Raw genomic sequence first — 18,891 nt, 5'->3', positions numbered from 1 at the left:
AAAGGGGAGATCCCTTCAGAAAGACAGAAACAATGGCAAAGAGAAAAAACACTTTTGGAATCTGATTTTAGTCAACACATAAGGGAAGGGTGCACCGGTCCTGGAAATACTGCAATACCAGGTCAATGCGTGGAGTGGACAGAGCAAGCTCTATTTCCATCTCCCTGTTCTAAAAATCCATTTAATATATGGTCCCCAGATAGGGGACGTATCAGATATTAAACTGATAAGAACAGATTTTTTTTTTTTTTTTTTTTTTTTTTTTTTTTTTATTAAACCATTCAGGTTTTTTTGAATAAAACCGAGAACTGTAGTTGTTCAAACCACCTCTCTATTTTTCAAAAAATCTCATCATTCTGGTTCATTATTTTATTTTTCCATCAAATACAAGATAAATCAAACAAAATTCCTCAAACTAAATACCTCCATTTTAACATTCGCCATATCCCTTCCGCATCCATACCTCTTTCTAGATCCCATTTATAATAAAAATACAATTTAGCCAATACCATACTAACCACATCCTCCATCTCAAATACTTCTCTTTTATACACATTCAAATTCCTCGTATTCCACAATACCTCTTTCACACAAGTCAAAAAAATCCACAACACTCTATCCTTTTCACTACCCAAACTACACAAACCAAACAAGACAATTTCATACGTCAAACTCTTCAAACCAGTCAATTCTTCGCACAACCCACTCAACTTTTTCCAAACATCCTTTGCATGCTTACACGACCAAAACACATGACTCACATCCTCATCATCCCCACAACCTTCTCTCGGACACCTTTCAGATGCAACCAAACCTCTTCTTTTCTGAACACTCCTTACAGGCAACACTCCATGTACCGACATCCATAATAAATCTTTCTGCTTATTTGACACATCATACGTAACAATCTTCTTCCACACAGACTTAGACTCCATCGAATTCAAACCATTTACAGAACACATCACATTATTCATACACATACTTCTCACAACATTCTTTTCTCTCAAAAATCTCTCCATTCTTACATCCTCTAGCTGGAACTTTTTGATAAATTTTTCTACATACAAATACCACCCCGTGCACTGGAAAGCAATTGGTTTACATAAATTTCGTTTTTCCCAACTTAGACGCTGAATCACCGTTCCAGCTAGATATTTAGACATTCTGGAAGCCTTGGATTCCTTAAATAAAAGCTCTACAAAAAAACGTACACAATTAATTCCAATGAAAATCTCCAAATTTGGGAAATCAAGGCCTCCATTACGTCTGCTTTTCATTAGAATTTCTCTCCTTGCCTTCTCAATCCCGCTCCCCCATAGAAAAAGGAACAAAACTCTATTCACTTTTTTTAACATAGCAACAGCAGGAGGAAAAACCAGAGCAACATATAAAATCATAGGTAGAATAATACTTTTGACAATTAAAACCTTCCCCGAAAAAGAAAGATCCCTCATTCTCCACATTTCCAACTTTCGCACAATCCTACCACCTAACTCATCCCAACTTTCTTTCCCTTTCAGCTCATCATCAAACACAATACCCAAAATTCTCACACCATTCACCTGTTCCATATCAGAATCACACACTCGCTCATTACTGAAAAAAATTTTAAATTTGCTCTTACCCCAATTTATTTTAAAAGCAGACGCAATACAAAACATATTTACAATCAACTTCACTCTGGACATATCATACACTGAATCACACAATACACAAATATCATCCATATATCCCAAAGCTTTCACACGCTTTCCATCACACCCGGGCACCACCAAACCTTTCACAACCTTATCATTTCTAATCATTTGCAACAATGGTTCAATCGCACAAATAAAAAGGATGGGAGACAACGGACAACCCTGTCGCACACCAGACATAATACTAAATGATTCTGAAAAAAACCCATTCACCTGCACACAACTCTTTGCATTCGCGTATAATTTCTTCAACAAACTCACAAACTGAACCGGAAAACCCATTCTCTCTAACACTTTGAACAAAAACACATGCGCCACACGATCAAACGCTTTCTCAAAATCTAACGCACACACAATCACCTTCTTATTCCGACCCTTACAATCCTCAAGCATGTCCCGCACCAACGCCACGTTCTCATGCAATTTCCTTTTCGGTACCGCACATACCTGATCCTCATCAATTACACACCCAATCACATCTCTCATACGATTCGCAATCAGCTTGGCAAAAATTTTATAATCCGTATTCAGCAAAGTAATTGGTCGCCAATTTTCTAACCGTCTCTTATCTCCTTTTTTATGCAACAGAACTACCATACCCTTCTTCATCACATCACACATATTCGTCCCAGAAAACAACACTCTCATAACATCAATAACATCCTTCCCAATTATATCCCAATATTTCCCATAGAAATCAGCTGGTATTCCATCGGTCCCTGGAGACTTATTTTTGGCCATACTTCCCACCACATCCTTTACTTCACCATCCATAATCTCACCAAGCAAAAGCTCACATTCACTTTCAGGAACAAAATTACACACAATATCCAAAAACTCATCATCGTCACCCAGATCACACTTCTTCACATCATACAGTTGTTTATAAAAATCAGACACCACATCAATCACATCCTTACCAAACACCTCTTTATCATCCTTATCCAATAACACATTCATACCACTTTTCCCACCACACATTTTTTTAAAGAAAAATCTAGTGCACTTCTCGTGATTATCTCTAACCTCCACCTTAGACCTAAATATTATTTCTTTCCCTTTCTCTCGGAACCACTCCTTAATATCTTTTTTTGTTTTTTCCAAATCGTGTCTTACATCCATACCCAAATTTTTACATTGTTGAAGGAACGTCATCCGCATATTAAAGCGTGAATATTGCAATCTTTTCCTTCTCGCTCTTCTATACCCTATCTGTCTAAAAAACCCACCAATCTTTTTTTTCACCCATACCCACCATTCACACACATTAGAGAAAGAACTTTTCTTCCTAACCCAAAACCCATATTTTTTCCCAAACCTAGTTTTTACCCTTTCATCACTCAGAAAACTAACATTCATCTTCCATACCCCTCTACCATAAAAGAAATTATTTATAACAAAAACCCCCAACAAACACTCGTGATCTGAAAACCACACTCTCTCCTGCGCATAATCTACACATTTCATTGCTGAAATAGAAAAAAAGAAAAAGTCCAGACGAGAATCCGTTCTTCCGTCATCGGCATGGTACGTAAATGGACCTGGTTTCCTGGTGACAGCGTCCTGCAAAGCAAAGTCCTGCAAAATTTTATTCCACAAACTTCCGGTAGCGTCCACATTAGACTCTGTGGATCCAGCTCGGGCCTGCTTCTCCAGGATACAGTTAATATCACCGACAATAATAACAGGAACTTTACCATGTAGAAAAAATTTTAAACTATCAAAAAGTGCCAACCTATCAGATTTCACAGCATGGCCATAGATATTGATAAGCCTAAACTGCCATCCCTTATAGGATAGTAACACACAGACACATCTTCCTTCCTGAATGATCTGAGTCTGTTTGATGACAAACTCATTATTTTTGAAGAGAATACCAATTCCATCATTCCTATTTGTGGAAGAAAAGGACCAAATTGCTTCCCCAAACTTCCATTCTTCTTTCCTAGGCATTTTTGATAAACCACATTCTTGTACGCAAACAATGTCACTGCCCTTAGAGGCCAAAAAGTCCAGGACTGCAGCACGCTTGTGAGCAGAGGAGAACACCCGTACATTTTGTGAGACAATCTTTAATCTCAAAGACATGCGGGCATAGTATGGTTAGTGGAAAAGCAAGCCATGAAATAGCCAGAACATATCACGTCCCAGGGAAATACATTGCTCTTTCCAGATTTGCCACATTGACTTCACTGAGGAAACCTTCCCCAGGAGAGCTGGGTACTTCTGAGGCCACCTCAGATGACTTAGGGCTACAACTAGAGTCACTGTCCAGCAATGAGAAAGGATTTGCATGAGCAGAATCTTCCAACAAACCAATCTTCAGTCTCTTCACCGCCTTTCCAGATTTCCCCCTTTTTGAGACAACTTTGTGGAAAATTTCCGCACTAGTGGCACTAGGCATCCTGGCCTCCTTCTCGTCCTCCTCCGATATTGACCACTCCACTTTAGCTGAGTCTTCCGTTTTTGACTCTGGGCTAGAGAAAGACAAAATTTGCATACTTGCACCATTATCAGGGTATGCACACCCACTAGGTGGCGCTGTGTCTTCACCTTCCATAGGTATAACCACAGGTGTCTCATCAACAGTTGGCTCTGCAGGAGGGACCACACCCAACTCCATGCTGTCAGTATGTGAGGTTAGAACCTCTCCTAATCCAGCTTTCCCAGGGTCCTGAGAAGCAGCCACAGAAACACTGCCAGCAGGCTCTGAAATTACATCAGAAGAGGCAGCAAGGGAACTTGTTGTTCTCACCTGTCTGCCCCATGTCCTTCTCTCTTGCCCTAAGAAGGGAAACACCTTTGGGCATTTTCTACAGGTATGACCAGGCAAACCACAAATATCACACCTGGATGGGGAAATGCATGCACTAACCTCATGTCCTGTTTCCTTGCAATTTCTGCAAACCTTGCCTTTACATGCATCTTTAGTATGCCCGTAGGAAAAACATGATCTGCAAAATGATGGCATATCTTGGTAGTAAAGATATCCCTTGTTCCCACCAATGGAAAAATTAGCAGGAGGATTCATCACTCCTCCAATACAGCTGGAGTCAGGTTTCAGCCTGACCCAGTACTTGATATCACCATTGAAAACTCCCCATAGGTTCTTCTGCTCCACACCTCCTCTAACATGGGTACAGTAGTGAGCTAAAAAGGCCCTGACCAGCCTTCTATCCAGAAATGGGTTATACATGTGGATGGTAATACATTTCTCCACTGCTGAGAAAAGAGGTAGCACTTCAATAGATTTTAAAGCCTCATGCATATGTTTCTCCTTGAGCAACTGAAAAACATTTAGACAGTAGGCGGCCTCAAAAAAGGATACGTCATACGTAGCAATATTGCTGAAAGCTTGGATACAGAATACCTCTACCAATGTGACTCCAGCCAGGTCCAGAAGGATGTTCTCAATGATGTGCCCAGTATCCACTTCTTCTCTCCTCTGCTCATTCACCACAAAACGAATTGTATTCCGCACAGCTGCCATCTTGATGAGGAATGCCCAACGGCACGATGATCGCTCCCAAAAACGTCGGAGAGGACTCCACGAAAGACCGAACCCCCGGCCCAGACCAGGCAATAAACCTGATCTGAGCCAAAAGGCCGAGAAGCGATAACCCGAGCGGCCCTTGCCTTGCCCGAGCCTGTCCCATACTGCTGTTCACCCCTTGCAGCGATTCAGCCTACTCCTAGGCAATTCCATGGGGCCCTGCAGGCTCACACACATTTACAGCTACTAAGCGGGAGGTGAATAAAGGCCGGAGAGGAAGCCAGACAGGATTTGCTTCTTTTGCTTGCACCACAATGCAGTGCTGAAAGAGGAGGAATCTACATAAAAACGCCTTCCTGGCAACGCCCAAATGCCCTCCTGCCATGCAGATAAACACTGGCAGCGGCAGCAAGTGCATGCCCACAGCCACCCCTTGTTCCTTCACACCTTGTATCAGCTTTAATCCAGTCCTGTGCTGCCTGCTGAGCAGCACTGAACAACACTGCCTGGGCCCAGGCTTTTATCTCTGAGGCAGGCCCCATTATGATGTCAGAAAGCTGGCTCTGGAATCCTGAGGGCTCCACTATGACACGTGCAAAGTTCCGTCTGAACTTTATATAAGACTGTGAGGCTCAGTCAGTCACTCAGTGTTGCCTGAGAGGGCAACACTGCAACAGCCGGCCGCCAGGCTGTCTTTTTTTTGCACATTTATTTGCCTCCAGGAGGCCACAAGAGGGAGACAAGGGACTGCAAAATGGAAAATAGGCATCCACCAACTTTACAGACAACTTCTCTTTGCTCCTACAACCTCCATCCTTGCACAGTTTGTTATTCTTCCAGGTAACATAGTAACAAATCCAAATTGCTGCTCTCTTTGTAGGCAAGCAAGGGTTTGTTGCAACTGCAATTCTTACTTCTTCTTGAAATGTAGGGACGACAGTACATTCCATCACATCCACCTAGTGTACACAGGTAGGTCCATTGTGGCGGGTAGGCGGCTGGCTGCTTTAATGGCTGTTTGCTGTTCCCCTACTCCACTCCACTCCACTATTTGACTGTGGTGCTGCATCAATCAGTGGCTGGCTCAGGTGCAGCTCTTTAACTTACCTAGGAGGGAGGGAGGGAGGGCGGAGAGAAGACAAGGAAGGTGAATGAGCTGTTCCAATGTGAAATGCCGGAAACACAGAAACACAGAAGACACACACACACACACACACAACAAGAGGTGGCAATGTATTCATTAATTGCATTTAATAAATGAGCTCATTATCACACATGACTGTACAAATGCATTGTCCAACAGGTGTTGAAATAATGGGATTAAAAGGGGAGATCCCTTCAGAAAGACAGAAACAATGGCAAAGAGAAAAAACACTTTTGGAATCTGATTTTAGTCAACACATAAGGGAAGGGTGCACCGGTCCTGGAAATACTGCAATACCAGGTCAATGCGTGGAGTGGACAGAGCAAGCTCTATTTCCATCTCCCTGTTCTAAAAATCCATTTAATATATGGTCCCCAGATAGGGGACGTATCAGATATTAAACTGATAAGAACAGATACTACACTTGATCTTAGCCAAAAGGCCGAGAAGCGATAACCCGAGCGGCCCTTGCCTTGCCCGAGCCTGTCCCATACTGCTGTTCACCCCTTGCAGCGATTCAGCCTACTCCTAGGCAATTCCATGGGGCCCTGCAGGCTCACACACATTTACAGCTACTAAGCGGGAGGTGAATAAAGGCCGGAGAGGAAGCCAGACAGGATTTGCTTCTTTTGCTTGCACCACAATGCAGTGCTGAAAGAGGAGGAATCTACATAAAAACGCCTTCCTGGCAACGCCCAAATGCCCTCCTGCCATGCAGATAAACACTGGCAGCGGCAGCAAGTGCATGCCCACAGCCACCCCTTGTTCCTTCACACCTTGTATCAGCTTTAATCCAGTCCTGTGCTGCCTGCTGAGCAGCACTGAACAACACTGCCTGGGCCCAGGCTTTTATCTCTGAGGCAGGCCCCATTATGATGTCAGAAAGCTGGCTCTGGAATCCTGAGGGCTCCACTATGACACGTGCAAAGTTCCGTCTGAACTTTATATAAGACTGTGAGGCTCAGTCAGTCACTCAGTGTTGCCTGAGAGGGCAACACTGCAACAGCCGGCCGCCAGGCTGTCTTTTTTTTGCACATTTATTTGCCTCCAGGAGGCCACAAGAGGGAGACAAGGGACTGCAAAATGGAAAATAGGCATCCACCAACTTTACAGACAACTTCTCTTTGCTCCTACAACCTCCATCCTTGCACAGTTTGTTATTCTTCCAGGTAACATAGTAACAAATCCAAATTGCTGCTCTCTTTGTAGGCAAGCAAGGGTTTGTTGCAACTGCAATTCTTACTTCTTCTTGAAATGTAGGGACGACAGTACATTCCATCACATCCACCTAGTGTACACAGGTAGGTCCATTGTGGCGGGTAGGCGGCTGGCTGCTTTAATGGCTGTTTGCTGTTCCCCTACTCCACTCCACTCCACTATTTGACTGTGGTGCTGCATCAATCAGTGGCTGGCTCAGGTGCAGCTCTTTAACTTACCTAGGAGGGAGGGAGGGAGGGCGGAGAGAAGACAAGGAAGGTGAATGAGCTGTTCCAATGTGAAATGCCAGAAACACAGAAGACACACACACACACACACACAACAAGAGGTGGCAATGTATTCATTAATTGCATTTAATAAATGAGCTCATTATCACACATGACTGTACAAATGCATTGTCCAACAGGTGTTGAAATAATGGGATTAAAAGGGGAGATCCCTTCAGAAAGACAGAAACAATGGCAAAGAGAAAAAACACTTTTGGAATCTGATTTTAGTCAACACATAAGGGAAGGGTGCACCGGTCCTGGAAATACTGCAATACCAGGTCAATGCGTGGAGTGGACAGAGCAAGCTCTATTTCCATCTCCCTGTTCTAAAAATCCATTTAATATATGGTCCCCAGATAGGGGACGTATCAGATATTAAACTGATAAGAACAGATACTACACTTGATCTTAGCCAAAAGGCCGAGAAGCGATAACCCGAGCGGCCCTTGCCTTGCCCGAGCCTGTCCCATACTGCTGTTCACCCCTTGCAGCGATTCAGCCTACTCCTAGGCAATTCCATGGGGCCCTGCAGGCTCACACACATTTACAGCTACTAAGCGGGAGGTGAATAAAGGCCGGAGAGGAAGCCAGACAGGATTTGCTTCTTTTGCTTGCACCACAATGCAGTGCTGAAAGAGGAGGAATCTACATAAAAACGCCTTCCTGGCAACGCCCAAATGCCCTCCTGCCATGCAGATAAACACTGGCAGCGGCAGCAAGTGCATGCCCACAGCCACCCCTTGTTCCTTCACACCTTGTATCAGCTTTAATCCAGTCCTGTGCTGCCTGCTGAGCAGCACTGAACAACACTGCCTGGGCCCAGGCTTTTATCTCTGAGGCAGGCCCCATTATGATGTCAGAAAGCTGGCTCTGGAATCCTGAGGGCTCCACTATGACACGTGCAAAGTTCCGTCTGAACTTTATATAAGACTGTGAGGCTCAGTCAGTCACTCAGTGTTGCCTGAGAGGGCAACACTGCAACAGCCGGCCGCCAGGCTGTCTTTTTTTTGCACATTTATTTGCCTCCAGGAGGCCACAAGAGGGAGACAAGGGACTGCAAAATGGAAAATAGGCATCCACCAACTTTACAGACAACTTCTCTTTGCTCCTACAACCTCCATCCTTGCACAGTTTGTTATTCTTCCAGGTAACATAGTAACAAATCCAAATTGCTGCTCTCTTTGTAGGCAAGCAAGGGTTTGTTGCAACTGCAATTCTTACTTCTTCTTGAAATGTAGGGACGACAGTACATTCCATCACATCCACCTAGTGTACACAGGTAGGTCCATTGTGGCGGGTAGGCGGCTGGCTGCTTTAATGGCTGTTTGCTGTTCCCCTACTCCACTCCACTCCACTATTTGACTGTGGTGCTGCATCAATCAGTGGCTGGCTCAGGTGCAGCTCTTTAACTTACCTAGGAGGGAGGGAGGGAGGGCGGAGAGAAGACAAGGAAGGTGAATGAGCTGTTCCAATGTGAAATGCCGGAAACACAGAAACACAGAAGACACACACACACACACACACAACAAGAGGTGGCAATGTATTCATTAATTGCATTTAATAAATGAGCTCATTATCACACATGACTGTACAAATGCATTGTCCAACAGGTGTTGAAATAATGGGATTAAAAGGGGAGATCCCTTCAGAAAGACAGAAACAATGGCAAAGAGAAAAAACACTTTTGGAATCTGATTTTAGTCAACACATAAGGGAAGGGTGCACCGGTCCTGGAAATACTGCAATACCAGGTCAATGCGTGGAGTGGACAGAGCAAGCTCTATTTCCATCTCCCTGTTCTAAAAATCCATTTAATATATGGTCCCCAGATAGGGGACGTATCAGATATTAAACTGATAAGAACAGATACTACACTTGATCTTAGCCAAAAGGCCGAGAAGCGATAACCCGAGCGGCCCTTGCCTTGCCCGAGCCTGTCCCATACTGCTGTTCACCCCTTGCAGCGATTCAGCCTACTCCTAGGCAATTCCATGGGGCCCTGCAGGCTCACACACATTTACAGCTACTAAGCGGGAGGTGAATAAAGGCCGGAGAGGAAGCCAGACAGGATTTGCTTCTTTTGCTTGCACCACAATGCAGTGCTGAAAGAGGAGGAATCTACATAAAAACGCCTTCCTGGCAACGCCCAAATGCCCTCCTGCCATGCAGATAAACACTGGCAGCGGCAGCAAGTGCATGCCCACAGCCACCCCTTGTTCCTTCACACCTTGTATCAGCTTTAATCCAGTCCTGTGCTGCCTGCTGAGCAGCACTGAACAACACTGCCTGGGCCCAGGCTTTTATCTCTGAGGCAGGCCCCATTATGATGTCAGAAAGCTGGCTCTGGAATCCTGAGGGCTCCACTATGACACGTGCAAAGTTCCGTCTGAACTTTATATAAGACTGTGAGGCTCAGTCAGTCACTCAGTGTTGCCTGAGAGGGCAACACTGCAACAGCCGGCCGCCAGGCTGTCTTTTTTTTGCACATTTATTTGCCTCCAGGAGGCCACAAGAGGGAGACAAGGGACTGCAAAATGGAAAATAGGCATCCACCAACTTTACAGACAACTTCTCTTTGCTCCTACAACCTCCATCCTTGCACAGTTTGTTATTCTTCCAGGTAACATAGTAACAAATCCAAATTGCTGCTCTCTTTGTAGGCAAGCAAGGGTTTGTTGCAACTGCAATTCTTACTAACTGCAATTCTTACTTCTTCTTGAAATGTAGGGACGACAGTACATTCCATCACATCCACCTAGTGTACACAGGTAGGTCCATTGTGGCGGGTAGGCGGCTGGCTGCTTTAATGGCTGTTTGCTGTTCCCCTACTCCACTCCACTCCACTATTTGACTGTGGTGCTGCATCAATCAGTGGCTGGCTCAGGTGCAGCTCTTTAACTTACCTAGGAGGGAGGGAGGGAGGGAGGGCGGAGAGAAGACAAGGAAGGTGAATGAGCTGTTCCAATGTGAAATGCCGGAAACACAGAAACACAGAAGACACACACACACACACACACAACAAGAGGTGGCAATGTATTCATTAATTGCATTTAATAAATGAGCTCATTATCACACATGACTGTACAAATGCATTGTCCAACAGGTGTTGAAATAATGGGATTAAAAGGGGAGATCCCTTCAGAAAGACAGAAACAATGGCAAAGAGAAAAAACACTTTTGGAATCTGATTTTAGTCAACACATAAGGGAAGGGTGCACCGGTCCTGGAAATACTGCAATACCAGGTCAATGCGTGGAGTGGACAGAGCAAGCTCTATTTCCATCTCCCTGTTCTAAAAATCCATTTAATATATGGTCCCCAGATAGGGGACGTATCAGATATTAAACTGATAAGAACAGATCTTTTTTTTTTTTTTTTTTTTTTTTTTATCATTCAGATCACGTCTTAAAAATCATAAAATTCAAAATAAAAAAGACTTAGATCATCACAATGAAAACTGAAAACGTATAATTAACTTTTGTTTTCCTCTTTCCTTTTTTCCTTTTAAGAAATCAAAAAAACATTCCTTTTTTAACAGCAATAGTTCCTAACATATCCACTAAATGTTCCTGCAAATCATTACCATCCCATTCACAGTTTACAATGCACGCTAACCACGTTGGCACACCATACCGTTCAAGAAACCCTGGTAAATTTTCTCTTACACAGAGCCGCACCCTTCTCCGCATTTTTTCAAAATTAATTTTACTACGTAACTGCTCTACTTCTTCCAGTAACCTGTCTCTTTCTGCTCTTTCCTCTTCTGAAATGACACTTTTTTTCTTTCTCTCTGCTTTTTTCCTTTTTTTCTCATCACTTTGCCCACTTCCTTCCAATTTCTGAAGCTTTCCTTCTTCCAAACTAACTTCCGCTTCCTTTCTTTTGACTATCTTCTTATTTTCGTCTTGTACCTCACGTTTGCTTTTCTTTGGGCATGATTTGAATATGTGCCCCTCCTCTCCACACATATTACATACTTTCCCTTTCTGACATTCATTATACTTATGTCCCTCTTGCAGACATTTTGTACACATTACTTTCTCACACGTTTCTCTCTCATGACCATAATCTTTACAATTCAAACAAAACATATCCATTCCCAAAAAAAATAAATTTCCACATGCACTTCCAATCTTAAACCGCGCTGGAGGAAACAATAGGTTTCCAGATTCACCAATTCTTGCAAATTTACAAAGAAATTTCCATTTCCCAGTCCAAAATCCAAAGGGGTTAAACACTTTCCCCTTTCCCACCACCTCCTCACAAAACTTAGTGAGAAATGACTTAATGTCCTCTTCTTCCACGTAAGGCGAAAACATCTTTACGACCACCAACTTCTTGTTTGGCACAAAATGTGGTGTTACCTTCACACCCACAAGTCTTGGGTCCCTTTTACCTTCCTTCAAGCGTTCCAAAAAATCAGAATAAATTTCTTCTGTAGCGAAGGTAACGTCAAAGCACCCTCTCCTCGGATAGTCCATCACCGCCAAAATGCACGATCTCTCCAGCTGAAAGAAATCCAACAAAAGGACCTTCGTGATGAACTCCAAATCCTTCCTTTGCCTCTCAGATTCCTCCACGAAAAACCGGACCGCATTCCTGGTTCGCATATGTTCGGGAATTTCCTCCATCCTGCTCCAAAAGAATTCCAGCAATCTCCAAAGAAATACCTTCAGTACCGGAGTACCAGGCAGGTGATCGCTCCCCGTTGCCCTGGACTAATCCTCCTCCCCAATAGCAGCAGAGGGGTGAAGTCTCTCCTAAGAGAAACGATCCCCCCAGGCCAAGGAAAAGGGTACCAGGGCACCTCCTGACCAAGAAACAAGGCAATACCCTAAAGTACTACACTTGATCTTAGCCAAAAGGCCGAGAAGCGATAACCCGAGCGGCCCTTGCCTTGCCCGAGCCTGTCCCATACTGCTGTTCACCCCTTGCAGCGATTCAGCCTACTCCTAGGCAATTCCATGGGGCCCTGCAGGCTCACACACATTTACAGCTACTAAGCGGGAGGTGAATAAAGGCCGGAGAGGAAGCCAGACAGGATTTGCTTCTTTTGCTTGCACCACAATGCAGTGCTGAAAGAGGAGGAATCTACATAAAAACGCCTTCCTGGCAACGCCCAAATGCCCTCCTGCCATGCAGATAAACACTGGCAGCGGCAGCAAGTGCATGCCCACAGCCACCCCTTGTTCCTTCACACCTTGTATCAGCTTTAATCCAGTCCTGTGCTGCCTGCTGAGCAGCACTGAACAACACTGCCTGGGCCCAGGCTTTTATCTCTGAGGCAGGCCCCATTATGATGTCAGAAAGCTGGCTCTGGAATCCTGAGGGCTCCACTATGACACGTGCAAAGTTCCGTCTGAACTTTATATAAGACTGTGAGGCTCAGTCAGTCACTCAGTGTTGCCTGAGAGGGCAACACTGCAACAGCCGGCCGCCAGGCTGTCTTTTTTTTGCACATTTATTTGCCTCCAGGAGGCCACAAGAGGGAGACAAGGGACTGCAAAATGGAAAATAGGCATCCACCAACTTTACAGACAACTTCTCTTTGCTCCTACAACCTCCATCCTTGCACAGTTTGTTATTCTTCCAGGTAACATAGTAACAAATCCAAATTGCTGCTCTCTTTGTAGGCAAGCAAGGGTTTGTTGCAACTGCAATTCTTACTTCTTCTTGAAATGTAGGGACGACAGTACATTCCATCACATCCACCTAGTGTACACAGGTAGGTCCATTGTGGCGGGTAGGCGGCTGGCTGCTTTAATGGCTGTTTGCTGTTCCCCTACTCCACTCCACTCCACTATTTGACTGTGGTGCTGCATCAATCAGTGGCTGGCTCAGGTGCAGCTCTTTAACTTACCTAGGAGGGAGGGAGGGAGGGAGGGCGGAGAGAAGACAAGGAAGGTGAATGAGCTGTTCCAATGTGAAATGCCGGAAACACAGAAACACAGAAGACACACACACACACACACACAACAAGAGGTGGCAATGTATTCATTAATTGCATTTAATAAATGAGCTCATTATCACACATGACTGTACAAATGCATTGTCCAACAGGTGTTGAAATAATGGGATTAAAAGGGGAGATCCCTTCAGAAAGACAGAAACAATGGCAAAGAGAAAAAACACTTTTGGAATCTGATTTTAGTCAACACATAAGGGAAGGGTGCACCGGTCCTGGAAATACTGCAATACCAGGTCAATGCGTGGAGTGGACAGAGCAAGCTCTATTTCCATCTCCCTGTTCTAAAAATCCATTTAATATATGGTCCCCAGATAGGGGACGTATCAGATATTAAACTGATAAGAACAGATTTTTTTTTTTTTTTTTTTTTTTTCCATTCAGATCACGTCTTAAAAATCATAAAATTCAAAATAAAAAAGACTTAGATCATCACAATGAAAACTGAAAACGTATAATTAACTTTTGTTTTCCTCTTTCCTTTTTTCCTTTTAAGAAATCAAAAAAACATTCCTTTTTTAACAGCAATAGTTCCTAACATATCCACTAAATGTTCCTGCAAATCATTACCATCCCATTCACAGTTTACAATGCACGCTAACCACGTTGGCACACCATACCGTTCAAGAAACCCTGGTAAATTTTCTCTTACACAGAGCCGCACCCTTCTCCGCATTTTTTCAAAATTAATTTTACTACGTAACTGCTCTACTTCTTCCAGTAACCTGTCTCTTTCTGCTCTTTCCTCTTCTGAAATGACACTTTTTTTCTTTCTCTCTGCTTTTTTCCTTTTTTTCTCATCACTTTGCCCACTTCCTTCCAATTTCTGAAGCTTTCCTTCTTCCAAACTAACTTCCGCTTCCTTTCTTTTGACTATCTTCTTATTTTCCTCTTGTACCTCACGTTTGCTTTTCTTTGGGCATGATTTGAATATGTGCCCCTCCTCTCCACACATATTACATACTTTCCCTTTCTGACATTCATTATACTTATGCCCCTCTTGCAGACATTTTGTACACATTACTTTCTCACACGTTTCTCTCTCATGACCATAATCTTTACAATTCAAACAAAACATATCCATTCCCAAAAAAAATAAATTTCCACATGCACTTCCAATCTTAAACCGCGCTGGAGGAAACAATAGGTTTCTAGATTCACCAATTCTCACAAATTTACAAAGAAATTTCCATTTCCCAGTCCAAAATCCAAAGGGGTTAAACACTTTCCCCTTTCCCACCACCTCCTCACAAAACTTAGTGAGAAATGACTTAATGTCCTCTTCCTCCACGTAAGGCGAAAACATCTTTACGACCACCAACTTCTTGTTTGGCACAAAATGTGGTGTTACCTTCACACCCACAAGTCTTGGGTCCCTTTTACCTTCCTTCAAGCGTTCCAAAAAATCTGAATAAATTTCTTCTGTAGCGAAGGTAACGTCAAAGCACCCTCTCCTCGGATAGTCCATCACCGCCAAAATGCACGATCTCTCCAGCTGAAAGAAATCCAACAAAAGGACCTTCGTGATGTACTCCAAATCCTTCCTTTGCCTCTCAGATTCCTCCACGAAAAACCGGACCGCATTCCTGGTTCGCATATGTTCGGGAATTTCCTCCATCCTGCTCCAAAAGAATTCCAGCAATCTCCAAAGAAATACCTTCAGTACCGGAGTACCAGGCAGGTGATCGCTCCCCGTTGCCCTGGACTAATCCTCCTCCCCAATAGCAGCAGAGGGGTGAAGTCTCTCCTAAGAGAAACGATCCCCCCAGGCCAAGGAAAAGGGTACCAGGGCACCTCCTGACCAAGAAACAAGGCAATACCCTAAAGTACTACACTTGATCTTAGCCAAAAGGCCGAGAAGCGATAACCCGAGCGGCCCTTGCCTTGCCCGAGCCTGTCCCATACTGCTGTTCACCCCTTGCAGCGATTCAGCCTACTCCTAGGCAATTCCATGGGGCCCTGCAGGCTCACACACATTTACAGCTACTAAGCGGGAGGTGAATAAAGGCCGGAGAGGAAGCCAGACAGGATTTGCTTCTTTTGCTTGCACCACAATGCAGTGCTGAAAGAGGAGGAATCTACATAAAAACGCCTTCCTGGCAACGCCCAAATGCCCTCCTGCCATGCAGATAAACACTGGCAGCGGCAGCAAGTGCATGCCCACAGCCACCCCTTGTTCCTTCACACCTTGTATCAGCTTTAATCCAGTCCTGTGCTGCCTGCTGAGCAGCACTGAACAACACTGCCTGGGCCCAGGCTTTTATCTCTGAGGCAGGCCCCATTATGATGTCAGAAAGCTGGCTCTGGAATCCTGAGGGCTCCACTATGACACGTGCAAAGTTCCGTCTGAACTTTATATAAGACTGTGAGGCTCAGTCAGTCACTCAGTGTTGCCTGAGAGGGCAACACTGCAACAGCCGGCCGCCAGGCTGTCTTTTTTTTGCACATTTATTTGCCTCCAGGAGGCCACAAGAGGGAGACAAGGGACTGCAAAATGGAAAATAGGCATCCACCAACTTTACAGACAACTTCTCTTTGCTCCTACAACCTCCATCCTTGCACAGTTTGTTATTCTTCCAGGTAACATAGTAACAAATCCAAATTGCTGCTCTCTTTGTAGGCAAGCAAGGGTTTGTTGCAACTGCAATTCTTACTTCTTCTTGAAATGTAGGGACGACAGTACATTCCATCACATCCACCTAGTGTACACAGGTAGGTCCATTGTGGCGGGTAGGCGGCTGGCTGCTTTAATGGCTGTTTGCTGTTCCCCTACTCCACTCCACTCCACTATTTGACTGTGGTGCTGCATCAATCAGTGGCTGGCTCAGGTGCAGCTCTTTAACTTACCTAGGAGGGAGGGAGGGAGGGAGGGCGGAGAGAAGACAAGGAAGGTGAATGAGCTGTTCCAATGTGAAATGCCGGAAACACAGAAACACAGAAGACACACACACACACACACACAACAAGAGGTGGCAATGTATTCATTAATTGCATTTAATAAATGAGCTCATTATCACACATGACTGTACAAATGCATTGTCCAACAGGTGTTGAAATAATGGGATTAAAAGGGGAGATCCCTTCAGAAAGACAGAAACAATGGCAAAGAGAAAAAACACTTTTGGAATCTGATTTTAGTCAACACATAAGGGAAGGGTGCACCGGTCCTGGAAATACTGCAATACCAGGTCAATGCGTGGAGTGGACAGAGCAAGCTCTATTTCCATCTCCCTGTTCTAAAAATCCATTTAATATATGGTCCCCAGATAGGGGACGTATCAGATATTAAACTGATAAGAACAGATACTACACTTGATCTTAGCCAAAAGGCCGAGAAGCGATAACCCGAGCGGCCCTTGCCTTGCCCGAGCCTGTCCCATACTGCTGTTCACCCCTTGCAGCGATTCAGCCTACTCCTAGGCAATTCCATGGGGCCCTGCAGGCTCACACACATTTACAGCTACTAAGCGGGAGGTGAATAAAGGCCGGAGAGGAAGCCAGACAGGATTTGCTTCTTTTGCTTGCACCACAATGCAGTGCTGAAAGAGGAGGAATCTACATAAAAACGCCTTCCTGGCAACGCCCAAATGCCCTCCTGCCATGCAGATAAACACTGGCAGCGGCAGCAAGTGCATGCCCACAGCCACCCCTTGTTCCTTCACACCTTGTATCAGCTTTAATCCAGTCCTGTGCTGCCTGCTGAGCAGCACTGAACAACACTGCCTGGGCCCAGGCTTTTATCTCTGAGGCAGGCCCCATTATGATGTCAGAAAGCTGGCTCTGGAATCCTGAGGGCTCCACTATGACACGTGCAAAGTTCCGTCTGAACTTTATATAAGACTGTGAGGCTCAGTCAGTCACTCAGTGTTGCCTGAGAGGGCAACACTGCAACAGCCGGCCGCCAGGCTGTCTTTTTTTTGCACATTTATTTGCCTCCAGGAGGCCACAAGAGGGAGACAAGGGACTGCAAAATGGAAAATAGGCATCCACCAACTTTACAGACAACTTCTCTTTGCTCCTACAACCTCCATCCTTGCACAGTTTGTTATTCTTCCAGGTAACATAGTAACAAATCCAAATTGCTGCTCTCTTTGTAGGCAAGCAAGGGTTTGTTGCAACTGCAATTCTTACTTCTTCTTGAAATGTAGGGACGACAGTACATTCCATCACATCCACCTAGTGTACACAGGTAGGTCCATTGTGGCGGGTAGGCGGCTGGCTGCTTTAATGGCTGTTTGCTGTTCCCCTACTCCACTCCACTCCACTATTTGACTGTGGTGCTGCATCAATCAGTGGCTGGCTCAGGTGCAGCTCTTTAACTTACCTAGGAGGGAGGGAGGGAGGGAGGGCGGAGAGAAGACAAGGAAGGTGAATGAGCTGTTCCAATGTGAAATGCCGGAAACACAGAAACACAGAAGACACACACACACACACACACAACAAGAGGTGGCAATGTATTCATTAATTGCATTTAATAAATGAGCTCATTATCACACATGACTGTACAAATGCATTGTCCAACAGGTGTTGAAATAATGGGATTAAAAGGGGAGATCCCTTCAGAAAGACAGAAACAATGGCAAAGAGAAAAAACACTTTTGGAATCTGATTTTAGTCAACACATAAGGGAAGGGTGCACCGGTCCTGGAAATACTGCAATACCAGGTCAATGCGTGGAGTGGACAGAGCAAGCTCTATTTCCATCTCCCTGTTCTAAAAATCCATTTAATATATGGTCCCCAGATAGGGGACGTATCAGATATTAAACTGATAAGAACAGATACTACACTTGATCTTAGCCAAAAGGCCGAGAAGCGATAACCCGAGCGGCCCTTGCCTTGCCCGAGCCTGTCCCATACTGCTGTTCACCCCTTGCAGCGATTCAGCCTACTCCTAGGCAATTCCATGGGGCCCTGCAGGCTCACACACATTTACAGCTACTAAGCGGGAGGTGAATAAAGGCCGGAGAGGAAGCCAGACAGGATTTGCTTCTTTTGCTTGCACCACAATGCAGTGCTGAAAGAGGAGGAATCTACATAAAAACGCCTTCCTGGCAACGCCCAAATGCCCTCCTGCCATGCAGATAAACACTGGCAGCGGCAGCA

At 44.7% G+C, this 18,891-nt stretch overlaps 6 non-coding genes and 4 pseudogenes across 6 annotated transcripts; all 10 read right to left on the bottom strand.

Moving 5' to 3' along the window:
* Positions 1–84: 84 nt before the first annotated feature.
* LOC142685194 (U2 spliceosomal RNA) lies at positions 85–281 on the bottom strand. Its single transcript, XR_012854728.1, has one exon. It is a non-coding gene; the product is annotated as a U2 spliceosomal RNA (small nuclear RNA).
* A 6,316-nt stretch (positions 282–6,597) lies between these two features.
* LOC142685253 (U2 spliceosomal RNA) lies at positions 6,598–6,788 on the bottom strand. Its single transcript, XR_012854761.1, has one exon. It is a non-coding gene; the product is annotated as a U2 spliceosomal RNA (small nuclear RNA).
* A 1,274-nt stretch (positions 6,789–8,062) lies between these two features.
* On the bottom strand, positions 8,063–8,253 carry LOC142685252 (U2 spliceosomal RNA). Its single transcript, XR_012854760.1, has one exon. It is a non-coding gene; the product is annotated as a U2 spliceosomal RNA (small nuclear RNA).
* Positions 8,254–9,535: 1,282 nt separating this feature from the next.
* Positions 9,536–9,726, bottom strand: LOC142685249 (U2 spliceosomal RNA). Its single transcript, XR_012854758.1, has one exon. It is a non-coding gene; the product is annotated as a U2 spliceosomal RNA (small nuclear RNA).
* A 1,302-nt stretch (positions 9,727–11,028) lies between these two features.
* On the bottom strand, positions 11,029–11,237 carry LOC142685187 (U2 spliceosomal RNA; annotated as a pseudogene).
* A 1,351-nt stretch (positions 11,238–12,588) lies between these two features.
* On the bottom strand, positions 12,589–12,699 carry LOC142685213 (U2 spliceosomal RNA; annotated as a pseudogene).
* A 1,286-nt stretch (positions 12,700–13,985) lies between these two features.
* LOC142685183 (U2 spliceosomal RNA) lies at positions 13,986–14,189 on the bottom strand (annotated as a pseudogene).
* Positions 14,190–15,540: 1,351 nt separating this feature from the next.
* LOC142685212 (U2 spliceosomal RNA) lies at positions 15,541–15,651 on the bottom strand (annotated as a pseudogene).
* A 1,286-nt stretch (positions 15,652–16,937) lies between these two features.
* On the bottom strand, positions 16,938–17,128 carry LOC142685248 (U2 spliceosomal RNA). Its single transcript, XR_012854757.1, has one exon. It is a non-coding gene; the product is annotated as a U2 spliceosomal RNA (small nuclear RNA).
* A 1,286-nt stretch (positions 17,129–18,414) lies between these two features.
* On the bottom strand, positions 18,415–18,605 carry LOC142685247 (U2 spliceosomal RNA). The gene has a single exon (XR_012854756.1). It is a non-coding gene; the product is annotated as a U2 spliceosomal RNA (small nuclear RNA).
* Positions 18,606–18,891: the final 286 nt, after the last annotated feature.

The sequence above is a fragment of the Rhinoderma darwinii genome (genome assembly GCF_050947455.1).
Source record: "Rhinoderma darwinii isolate aRhiDar2 chromosome 5 unlocalized genomic scaffold, aRhiDar2.hap1 SUPER_5_unloc_12, whole genome shotgun sequence".
Classification (NCBI taxonomy): Eukaryota; Metazoa; Chordata; class Amphibia; order Anura; family Rhinodermatidae; genus Rhinoderma; species Rhinoderma darwinii.
Note: the sequence above shows the minus strand (reverse complement) of the source record. Positions and strands in the feature narration are given on the sequence as shown.